Source organism: Wyeomyia smithii, chromosome 3 (genome assembly GCF_029784165.1).
Source record: "Wyeomyia smithii strain HCP4-BCI-WySm-NY-G18 chromosome 3, ASM2978416v1, whole genome shotgun sequence".
Taxonomy (NCBI): domain Eukaryota; kingdom Metazoa; phylum Arthropoda; class Insecta; order Diptera; family Culicidae; genus Wyeomyia; species Wyeomyia smithii.
In genome coordinates, this window is record NC_073696.1 from 41,873,084 (window position 1) to 41,881,921 (window position 8,838).

Below are 8,838 nucleotides of genomic sequence, written 5' to 3' on the forward strand. Positions count from 1 at the left end.
GTAAATATAAAGGTGTCTAGCCCCTAGACCAAAGTGGTTAATGAGCATGAGCATGATTGACCGCCCGCGGTTGCTACTCCGTTATTGCCAGATCAGCTGTAATAACACAGAAAACCAGCGGATGATGTTTGGGATTAACATTCATCCTCAATGCGTTAAAACTGGTGACCTTAATCTTTATATTAGGCAATACCAGCGCCGGCCGCATCCGAATGCAGGTCAAAGAAGGAGTATGTATAGGAAAATGTTGACGTGATACTCGCTTTGTTGGAAGCCGAGAACACCTCTGCACTTCCACGAGAAATCACTGGGATGTTGGAGGTGAGGGAAGGGTTTGCAGCCGGGTTCGTTTTGGTAAACGATGCGCTGATTTCGAGCACCGGGTTCATAACAACTAATATCGCGCCTATGAAATAATTATATTCACCGCGAAAATTAAAACGGGTTCCGAACTCATTTTGTTTGATGATGTAACACTGAAAAAACGAAACGCACGCGACCTATAATTGAACGCACACTGGACCTATAATTGAGTTGATCCCGGACCTACAATTGAATTGAGACAACTCAAATGTTCGGACATCTCCTTACGAGGTCATAATGTAACTGTAACCGTGAAACCGAAACGTATTCATTGATTTATATTAGTCAACTATATAATGTTACTAAAGCTACGAATCACGAAAGTTGTATCCACGTTAATGCCCCTCCACTCCTATGTTGTGTTGAAGTGACCCTTTTGGCTACCAACAACTATTACGGGTTGATGATCAATCTGTAGAAAATACGATCTCATGGATGGTATCGACGCGGAGTATCCAGATATTTGGTCACCAGCACATCTGGCTTTATGCCTAATAAATTCCTCGTATACTGTTCGTCTATTTAAAAAAAAAACTATTTCATGACTTGAGACCGATTAAAACACGAAAGACCATGGAAAAATGTGTGTGGTTTACTTGGAAGAAATACAAAATTTATAATTTCGTTCATGGAATCGAATTAAACCAACAAGCAATAAGTATGTTGTTGGGGCCACGTACACGTGTGCGTGGTTTGTATCATAAAATATACAATTTCTATATAACGCTTGAACGAGTCCGTCGATACGATGAGTAACCTGTGACACCTGTTAAGTATGAAAACTGGCAGAGTTGCATGCATTCAAAGCCTTATAATTTGAAAAATGCAAATATACAACCATACATAATACAAACAGTGTTTATTTACAAAGGGCCAAATCAATCACAATCCGAGTATACATGAGCTAGTTTCATTTCCACCTATAAGATTACACTATGGTGAACTGAGAGAAAAGTTTATTTGTAACAATATTTGCGCAAAAGCTAGAAAAATCATAAATTGAAAAACGGTAACGATCATATATTTCCTAATATCGCGCGCGGTAAATAAATATTTGACTATATAGTTAGACAATCGATATGTAAGTGGAGCGGAATATTTAACTGACCGATTCTGGCTCATTCATATTTACTAACGTTCTGCTTATCACGTTCAAAGATTTTTAGCACGCGCTCATTACGGAAAATAGTACATTTCGGTAAGCCGAGCTCGAGCGATTGATCGAACGGCTCAAGAAAATGAACCACGGTTCTTTGCGCGCTAAAACGGATGGTTCGCCCGAGACCGAAGTTTACCGAAACAGCACGATCCATCAATCTCGCGAATAATTGTTAACTATGAGGCGTTTATTGAGACGGTGAGTGACCGGTTCAGAGCCGCTTTCGGTAAAAAACTGTTTTGCCCACTTCTACTTCAGATTACATGTAAAAGAACACAAACACCGATACTTATCTTCCAATTCCCTTCACATCTGTGACTCGTTGGGCCAGTGCGAGCAGCAGTCCCGGTAATTTGATACACACTATCCAGATATGCACACTACCACCACGAAACTGCGAAACAAAGAGCCGCGAGACAATAACACAATCTAAAGTTTTCTGAACAATTTAACCAATTCCACTAGAACAATCATAATTTCACCGATAAAACGCACTAAATCGATTTCACTATACTCGATTCCCGTTTCGTCCAATTTTTCTCCCGAAAACTAGGTATATGAATTTTTCATCATCTCTCGACGTTCAATTTTCCAACTTGTTCAACTCTTTCTACACACACAACACACAGTGATGAGAAGCAAACTAAAACCAGCTGCAAGCGACGGTGGCGTAGTACCACTCTATATGCTATTGCAGCCATTTTGTCAATCGATGTTTACGGCATTACTACACTCATTTGGTGGATGTTTCGCAACAAACATAACACAACAAGCCGCAAACTCTTCCAAAAAACACTTGTAAATTTAACAAAATAAACGCACTTCGCGATAACATTTACAACGAACACAACATTAAAGCAGTTTTCTTCCTATATAACACGCGAGCGAAAATTTGTACGACCGATTTCGGTCATGGTTTGCTCGAATCCCCAGCCCCTAGACCAAAGTGGTTAATGTTTCAAAACTGAATATTTCAGCAACCACCTAGTCTGGGCTCCATACTTTGCGACATTTTCCTGGAAACATCAAAAGCAATAATACTAATTATACAAGTTTGCAAGAAATACAAAGATTGCGAACACAACGGAATCTTTAACATTCGTTTCACAATTTATCACAAATAGAAGGTACAATAATAGCTTATATAAACATACGCTCTCTACGAACTAATGCTTCGCATATAGTAACAGATATTGATTATGTTTAAGACATGTACATATCCCAATGAGGAGTTTACAATTCCTGGTTTTCGAATAATTTATCGTTCCGATTTATTCATACATTCTGACTATGTTAAATCAAACATCGCTAAAAAAGTTAGGAACCATTCAAATATTACATAACGCGGAATTTGGCAATTTTCAATACCCATCCACCCCCACGTAACGCATTTTTACATGTTTGACACACGCAAAGTAACGCTTCGTTGAATTCCGCCCCACCCCTGCGCGCGTTATATATTATATGAATGATCCCTTATCTGCTATGCGAAAATGGAAGAGCGTATTGAAATTATAAACAAGCATCTTAAATTCAGCTCGAATTTATAACGAAATTATTACAGTCACATAGACTTAGTGTTGTTAGCCATCCATAATACAGGTCCCGTTCGATTTTGGCTACACGTCAAAATTTTTCATGTCGCCCAAATCGAATCATGCCGTTTTTTTCACCATAGTTTATTACTTTTTTTGTGTGCTTTGATGACTTAGACTCTAGGGATGGCCACCAATGGACTAGTTCTTGGATTACAAGTCATTATAGGTGTCGCTTGGTGGGTTTTGGTACAATAATCCGGATGTAACTGGAACAAAACCGGAATAGCTCCGCAAGTGGCCAACGGCGACCTAGATATTTAATATGACCACCAAAGTAATAAGAGGCATGGTCTTGGGCATGGTACATATGGTAGGCATGGTAATCACTGTTTTGCTCATGGCCATTATATTACCAGAACATGTTCCGGCCATGTATCCGGTACCAGTTGACAGATTTCGGCCATCCTCCTTGGCAACATTAGGGATAATACCTTTCTCTTGGCGGTTATTGAACTTAAATTGGTTAAAAGAAAATCGAGGAAATTATTAAATATGAGTAAAAAAACCGTTCGTTTTTGGCACATGTGCCAAATTCGAACAGTGCCAAAAACGAAACGTGCCAAAATCGAACGGGGTCTGTATTTCTATTATAACTTGATATAAGTTACTCAAATGATATCACGAGCACTTCCGTTCGAAACTTCAAATCGATCATGTGTAGAATGATCTTAGGAGATCGTCTCCCAAAGAGTGAACTAACCACGATCATTGGATTAAGGCTCGACGTGATATTCACAAATATTGGGAATGCTATGACTGGAGTGTAGTTTTTTTTTAATGATGACAGACAACAACTTTAGCGTTTTGGAAATAGTTGAACATGCGGAAACATTATATGAAAAAAATGATGTAGATTTAATATTATGTAAATTCAATGCAGTTCTAGTGATATTTCCACATAATCCAACTTTAAATGAAAAATGCAATCGAAGGATCTGGAAAAGAACACAATTATTATGGATTATTAATCATCATCGAATATTCATCACGAATTGCAGCAAACTCACACACGTGTTAAATCCGACCATATATACACGTTGCTTAAATCATACGTGTGAGTATTTGAAGAAATCAATAAAAATTTTGTTTTTCGCCCCAAGAGAGGAAATTTGTGCAGCTCAAATGCAAGAAGATTTCATTGAAATTTATATAACTACTGATAGAAGTTGTCAATTTAATTCTATCCCGAAAATAATACATCTAAAAAACCTTAAAAGTTGTTGTAATTGTACATAGTTATATCATAATTCAACTATGTTTTTCATTATAAATAATCAATTTTACATTACATATGGACAATGATATGTAATGTAAAATTGATTATTTATAATAAAAAACATAGGTAAATTATGTTATAACTATGTACAATTACAGAACAATAAAAAACATCATATTTGCCATTTTTACCATGGAAGAGGGGGGGGGGGGGGTCGTTATGTATCTCAACAGAATTAATTCAGGCATTTTGCCCATACATTTAGAAGTCACTGACAATGTAATTTTTTTCAGACGGACTTCTGTTAAATCGTCTGGAATCTTTATTTTCTTTTTGAAAGTGTTTATTTAAGCTTTTTAGAGGTTCAATTAAAGCGTTACTGAAGGTGGCATTGTGCACTAGAGGGTTAAAGATTTTGGCTTTTCAGAGTGTACTCGAGAACATTGATCATTTTGAAGGCCTAGGCTGTATGCTAGAATCCGAAACACTTTTAGTACTTCTTAAAACTTGTTGCGATAACAAAAAGTGGGGAAACATGGATAGTAGGGTGTCCCAAAAAAAATTGGTAACGTTACATACATTGGAACATACGTAAGCACACCTGGATGCACCCGAATGGAGAGCTTTGCTTTCAAATTGACCACGTTCTGATTGATGGACGACACTTTTCAGACGTTACAGACGGGAGGCCGTTCAGAGAACCGAACGTTGACTCGGATCACTATCTCGTAGTAGCCAAAATCCGCGCCCGGCTGTCCAACGTGTTGAAATCCAAGGTAACGAGGAGGATGCAGTTGAACATCCAGCGGCTATCAACTGAAGGAGTGGCTGTAGAGTACTCGCAGAAGGTTGATGAACGGATTGAAGAAAGAGTTGAAGGGAACCTGAATGAACAGTGGAGACACATCCCCAGTTCGATCAGCACTACAGCGCGAGAAGTGTTGGGTACAACTGCGGCAGCTGCGTCCAATGAGTGGTTTGACGCTGAGTGCCAGCGAGTGACGGAGGAGAAGAATCGCGCCAGGGGTCACATGTTGGCCACGGCTGTGACTCGTCAGAGCATGGGTAGATATCGAGATGCTAGAGCCGCTGAAAAGAGACTCCATCGTCGGAAGAAACGACAGCATTGGGAGCGTATTCTTGCGAAGGCGGAAGGTTGCTTCTCCAGGCACGATGCGAGGAGCTTCTACAAGAAGGTCACGGAATCAGGAATCGAAACGTGTCAGCCCCTGTCATGTGCAACGATAGGGAAGGGAACCTGATAACCGATAAAACAGAGGTGGCCAGGCGTTGGAAGGAACACTTCAGTGTGCTGTTGAACAGTGAGGGAAACAGTGGAGTCGAAAGGAGCAGGATGATTATTGAGAATGATGGTCAAGCTGTGGATCCACCATCCATGGACGAGGTGAAGAAAGCAGTGAAAGAGCTGAGAAACTGCAAGGCAACCGGGAAGGACGGCATTCCCGCCGAACTCTTCAAAGTCGAGAGCGAACAACTGTAACGTGCCATCCATCGGATCATGCTGAGAGTGTGGTCTGATGAAGAATTGCCCTCGGACTGGTTGGAGGGTCTCATATGCCCGATCTAGAAAAAAGGTCATCGCCTGGACTGTAGCAATTATCGGGGCATAACTCTTCTCAATACCGTGTACAAAATTCTTTCCCGCATCCTATTCCACAGACTGAGGCCGTTGCAGGAGATTTTCGTTGGCGAGTACCAATGCGGTTTTCGCGGAGGACGCTCCACGACGGACCAAATGTTTACCTTGCGACAAATCCTCGATAAATTTCGAGAATTCAACTTGCGGACGCACCATCTGTTCATAGACTACAAGGCAGCGTACGATTCAGTTAAGAGAAATTAGTTATGGCAGATTATGATCGAACATGGCTTCCCAACAAAGCTGATTAGGCTGATACGCGCCACTTGAAGGTTCTACATCAAGCGTCAGGATAGCCGGTGAGATATCGGACTCGTTCGTGACGTTAGATGGTTTGAAGCAGGGTGACGGGCTGTCGAACTTATTGTTCAACATCGCATTGGAAAGTGCTGTACGGAGGGCTGGTGTGCAGAGAAGCGGCACCATCATTACGAAGTCGCACATACTTCTCGGTTTTGCGGACGATATCGACATCATTGGTATCAACCGTAGAGCTGTACAAGAGGCCTTCGGACCTCTCTAGAGGGAAGCTGCGAGATTAGGGCTTGTCATAAACTCTGCCAAAACGAAATATATGGTGGCTGGCAGAGTGCGTGGTAGTCCGTCGGAGGTTGGTGCTGCGGTGGTGCTAGATGGGGAAACATTTGAAGTAGTCGACGAATTTATTTACCTGGGAACATTAGTGACATGTGACAACGAGGTTAGCCGTGAGATAAAGAGGCGGATAGCAGCCGCAAACAGGGCCTTTTACGGATTACGTAACCAGCTAAGGTCCCGCAGTCTGCAAATCCGTACTAAACTTGCACTCTCTAAAACACTGATTCTTCCGGTGGCTCTCTACGGTCATGAATCATGGACGCTGAAAGAGGTTGATCGGCGAGCTCTTGGTGTTTTTGAGCGTAGGATTTTGCGTTCAATCCTTGGCGGCAAATTAGAAAATGGTGTTTGGCGCAGACGCATGAACCATGAAGTGTACCAGACATACAAATCGGCGGATATAGTCAAGCGGATAAAACACGGCAAACTTCAGTGGGCTGGGCATGTAGCGAGAATGCCGGATGAGCGTCAAGCGAAGGCTATATTTAGCAGGAGTCCCGATAGAGGTCGTCGACTTCGGGGTAGACCCCGCACTCGTTGGATGTGTGCTGTCGACGAGGATGCACGCGAAATAGGTGTTAGGGGCGATTGGAGGATAGCAGCCCAAGACCGAGGGACATGGCGACGTATTCTGGATTCGGCACTGGATCGATAATCGGTCTGTCGTCTTCAAAGTAAAAGTAAAGTAAGTAGGTAAGGTAAAATATTTACAACTAGCAGCCTGACGGCGCTGCCGCCGCGTGCTTATCAACTAACTACAATGAACACTAATGACTAACACTGGCGCTGCTGTGGAGAGCGCTTTTATAGACTGCCTCTCGGACGGCAGCATTGTCGAGCCAGAACAAAGCTTAAAATAATCGCGCGCAAACCAGCGTCACTTGGGCCTCAGCTGGTCATTCACGGATGACAGTAATGCCCAGCTGAGGCGGGAGTTTTGGCGCGAACATACTCCCCCCCTTGAAACCCCATGGGTTTCAACGTTTTCCGAATGAAGGGGTCCAGCAGGTGGAGGCACGGCTCCGAATATCAACACAAGGAGGCAGGGCTCCTGGAGGCATCGCTCCGAAAGGTGGAGGCAGGGCTCCATAAACATCACTTTGTACAGACGCGTGGGTCCGGGATTAATACACAGCTCCATCGAAAGCAGGCACGGCTACTAACCATTCCATGGTGGAGATGCATGTGTGATTTCAAATTAAGGCATAGATTAGAAGTAGAGTGGCACTTTTTCGCAACATCACATGGGAAAGGTCCCGGTGACGCAATCGGAGGCAAAGAAAGCAAGTCTTGCCCGAGATTACGAAAATACTATTAAAACTCCAAGAGAGCTCTACGACTGGGCAGTTCAACAAACAGACAAATGTATAACTAAATTAAATTTCTGCTACATATGCAAAGAACAGTACACAAAAATGTCAGAGGAACTAGAAGAACTATTCAGTCAAGTAAAACCTATACCTGGAACACAGAAATTTCCTAGTTTTGTACCTTAAAAAAAAAAAAAGATATTCTAGTTCAGAAGATGACCCAAAAATATTTACTGTATTTAGTTGTGGTGAAAAATAGATGCTAAGTGATTATGTTTGAAAATAAAACATTTGAATTATAGAGTAGAAAAATCGATTTTTTCTTCCACATTAACAGCATTTTCATAGGTAAATTTATCAGGTAGGTTCATAAGATGTGAAAAGCATTCACATCTGTAATACAATGAACTTTAGGTACATGCATACTAGGGTGTCCCAAAAAAAATCGATGTTGAAAAAGTCAAGGTGCTCAGCCCTAAATTGAAAGATAATGTTATTCATAGCATTTTTGTAGAACATTTCGACTTTCTAAAAAATTGTTTTCAGGTTTCCCAAACGTGATATATGAAAAAATTACTTTTTTAAGCTACGAACCCTTGGGGCAAGATACTATTGATATATTGCGATATATTCCCAATATTCAATATAACAAAGTATTTATCCTTTCATTTTTAGGCACCCCTTTTCTTTACATCTCAGCTCATTGACGTCAACTTATCGTTGGAGGGTTATCAATTGACCACCAATACCTACTCTTTTGCACTTTTTTTCAATTCTGTTCGATTCCTAATTTTTTCCATATATATTTTTATTTTTTTGGGGTTGTTATTGAATATTTTGCATGGTTCAGTTCGGCATTGCATTCAGATTTTTGACTCACAGAGCCCATTAAACATCACAAAAAAAATATTTTTTCTAATAATTTTTAGATAAAA